Genomic DNA, 3,917 nt, shown 5'->3' on the forward strand with positions numbered 1-3,917 from the left:
GGAATTTACCAATCCAGGGTTGGCAACAGAGTTGCCAGCTCCAGGTTGGAAAATACCTGGAGATTTTGGAGGTGGAGCCTGAGGAGGGTGGCATTTGGGGAGGGGAGGGACTTCAGTGGGGTATAATGCTGTAATGCCCACCTTCTAAAGGGGCTATTTCCTGCAGGTGAACTGATCTCTGACACCTAGAGATCAGTTGTAATCCCAGGAGATCTCCAGCCACCTGCAGGGGAGGGGCTATGGCTCAGTGGTAGAGCATCTGCTTAGCATGCAGAAGGTCCCAGGTTCAATCCCTGGCATCTCCAGTTAAAGGGACTAGGCAAGTAGGCAATGTGAAAGACCTCTACCTGAGATCCTGGAGAGCCGCTGCCAGTCTGAGTAGACAGTGCTGACTCTGATGGACCAAGGGTGTGATTCAGTATAAGGCAGCTTCATGTGTACTGGGGCCCGATTTGACTCAGGAAAACAGTAGGGGGAAAGAAGGAAGGCAACACGCTTGGAAACAGGGTTGCCAGGTCCCGCCCACCACCACCACCTGTGGGGGATGGGGGGTAAGGGTGCCAGATCCAGGTTGGGAAACTCCTGGAGATTTGGGATGGAGGCTGGAATGAACAGGGACCTCAGTGGAGTAGAATGCCATAGAGTCCATCCTTCAAAGCTACTGGCCACAGTATCTATACCTTTAAGAGCAGCTTGCTTAGCAAACATTAGCAGCTCAAAATCTTTACATCTGTGCTATGGGGAAAACCTTGCCTCCTGATTGTTACAAAGCAAGCAGCTGTTATCACACAAGAAGATACTCTTTTTTTAATTTTGGCAACCTAATGTGCAAAAAATGGGCAGCGGTATTTGCTGTGTGACAAAGAAATGGCTACATTTAAACATTCCATCAACAAAACTGCTGTAGAAGTTAATATAGTACCTGAAAGAACTGTCGTTCTTTTGTTGCTTTGTTCAAGAGTTCTGCCCTTTACCGATCAAAATCCTGTTCTTTTTATGGTCGTTTCCAAATGATCCTTAAAGGATTTCAGTCTTTTTTTCAGACCTATCTCTGGGATAGTGTTTCTTTGCAACTCCTTTGTGAGTCTTAAGGAATTGCCTTGCAGGCTTGGATATATTCGGAGGGTGGGGGAGCAGGTTTCTTCCTTGAGATATGTTTTTTGAGGAGGCTGAAGTTGGTTCCCAGTTCCTTCAGCCTCCTTGTTTTTTGTTGTTGTTGTTTTGTCAAAAGAAATCTCCTTGTTAAACAAAAAGGGCACATAACTCTGGCTATGGAGAGAAATCAAACTTGCTTGAACAGCTTGCAAATGGAATTTGCCAGTGTGATCATTTTTTTAAAAAAAACAAGAAAGCCATGCTTCCTAGCAATCACTTCACAGTGTGGTCCTAAGCAGAATCACACCCTTCTGAATCCATTGAGGTCGATGAGCTTAGAAGGATACCAACTCTACTTAGGGCTGCGCTCTTAACAATGTTACACCCCCCCCCCCCGCTTCTTTGAGCAAAGAGACATTACAGGGGCAGTGCTTACTTGAATTGCCTCCCTTGACATGAGGGAGCACTGGAAACTGGTGGCATTTTTTGTAATGTTTGCTTTATTTACAAATATACAAGCAGAGCACAGGTGGAGGCAAACAGGCACAACAGCAAGTTGGCAGGTCCACCACCACCTGTCAAAATCCTGTGCCCCCCCAAGATAGGGTTGCCAACCTCCAGGTACTAGCTGGAGATCTCCTGCTATTACAACTGATCTCCAGCTGATAGTAATCAGTTCACCTGGAGAAAATAGCCGCTTTGGCAATTGAACTCTATGTCAGGAGCAGGCCATGAAGACAGTTCATGGTTGTGCTCCCAGGTGTTGTTTTGCAGTTCTCTCCAAGGCCAGTCCATGCCCCGTGTTTAGACTTCATAGAGTCCTTCATAGATTCCTTTAGTATGGGAATTGCCAAGTACTCCTTCCTGCCTCTGGGAGGGGGGTTGCCTCAGTTACTGGTTATCTCCTTTTGCTTTTCCATATATGCCTTGCCTTAGCCCCTTACTAGTGTCATTCTGAATATGGCTTCTGTAATCTGTCGAGTCTAATCAATAAAACTGCTTTCGTGGACTTGCCGTCTGCTGGAATCTGTTTATGGGTTTGCCGCAGCTCACATTATGACACTAGTCAAGGTTTGCCGCAGGACTAGGGCTCACACTCTACGGCATTGAAGTCCCTCTCCTCCCCAAGCCCTGCCCTCCTCAGGCTATTGGTAAAGCAATAGAGCTCTTGAAATATTAGAGGGTCTAACGATGTCACTTCCAGTTTTTACCAGAAATAACATTTGTGCACCAATGCAATGCTAGCACACCAGACCACAGCCCCATCAAGTTTTGATTCCCCACTCCTCCACATGAGCAGCGGAGCCTAATCCGGTGAACTGGATTTGTTTCCCCACTGCTACACATGAAGCTGTCAGGCTCAGGTACCTATCCCTAGCATCCCAAAAAGCACACACGCCTAGGCAGGTGATCCTAACCAATGCTACTTTATTAGGAGCAAAAAGACAGGTTAAAGAAGCTGACTGCCTCACACGCAGGTGAGGCTGCTAATGACTTTCGGTATGCGAAGTACAGGTTAAAAGCATTCTAGGCTGGGATAGCAAGCAGTGAAGTTACTTCGAGATAGTGATTCCCAGGGAGAGAAGCCATAACATCATACATCTGAGATAATCAGAGGAACCGAAACTGTACACAGGAATAATGAGCATGAGAATCAGACCTTGAGAAGCAGCCAGGCCCTGGCCTTGAAAGGAAGCCAGCCCCTGGCCTGCATATGTCTTAAGCCTGTATTTCAGTAGGTAGCACGAACCTGGCAGATGCCAGCTAGGTGACCTTGGGCTAGTCACAGCTTTCTTAGAGCTCTCTTAGCCCCACCTACCTCACAGGGTGTCTGTTGTGGGGAAGTGAAGGTGATTGTAAGCTGGTTCAATTCTCCCTTAAGTGGTAGAGAAAGTCAGCATATAAAAACCAACTCTTCTTCTTCCCCAGTTTCTTCCAGGGGTTGCCAGCTGTGGCCTGCCAACCCTAGCCTCAATAGAATAATTAGAAAACCATCTTTTAACAATGTCTCATTAAGGAATCATCCACCATAGTTCAGGAATGTAAACAGCCTGTGTTGTAGCCTCTGGCTCCAACCCCCTTAGATCAAACCCAGAGCAGTACACATTGTTTTCATGAGAACTTCAGCCTTACCTTGCTGGATCAGACCAACACTCTACCTCACCAATCCCTGTTGTGATTCCACCAATACGTTTCCTGGCTTTTGCATACTTTGTGATGGATAAAATCCAAAGGGTCTTGAACTGAATAGAAAATATGGAACTTGGGGTCAGCTAACTACCAGCTGATTGACTACCAAATACTAACATAACCATGGTTGGCCACATACACACTAGGGTTGCCAACTTCCAGATGGGACCTGGAAATCTCCCAGAATCACAACTAATGTCCAGATGACAGAGATCAGTCCATGAATTTGTCTAATTCTTTCTACTGATAACATGTTTTGGCAGTGAGTTACATACATTATTTGTGTGTGGGGGAAATGCATCCTTTTGTCACTTCTGAACCTACAGCCAGGCAATGGCAATGGAGATCTGGACACCCTTGCACTTCTGTGGTTTTCACAGATGAGAAAGTATAAGGATGTTCTATGATTTTCAAAATGCATTGACTCTCAAACCAAAGTAACTGGATCGAAAACGTATGATTCACTTAGTCAGATAATCAATTGCAAGATCCTGCAGCAGCATTAATAATGGATTTTCTTCCTGTCCCTTTCTTCGACTTACTTTTATTATGTAGTTTTCTTTGACTTTATCAACAAGAAGATCATAATTTGTGACATTTTATTACATGAGACAGCATTTTTGGTGGTCTGA

General features: G+C 45.5%; 1 non-coding gene across 1 annotated transcript; it reads left to right on the top strand.

Annotated features, from left to right (window-relative positions):
* Positions 1-233: 233 nt before the first annotated feature.
* TRNAA-AGC (transfer RNA alanine (anticodon AGC)) lies at positions 234-305 on the top strand. The gene has a single exon. It is a non-coding gene; the product is annotated as a tRNA-Ala (tRNA).
* The last annotated feature ends 3,612 nt before the right edge of the window (positions 306-3,917 follow it).

This window comes from Euleptes europaea, chromosome 4, assembly GCF_029931775.1.
Source record: "Euleptes europaea isolate rEulEur1 chromosome 4, rEulEur1.hap1, whole genome shotgun sequence".
Lineage (NCBI taxonomy): Eukaryota > Metazoa > Chordata > Lepidosauria > Squamata > Sphaerodactylidae > Euleptes > Euleptes europaea.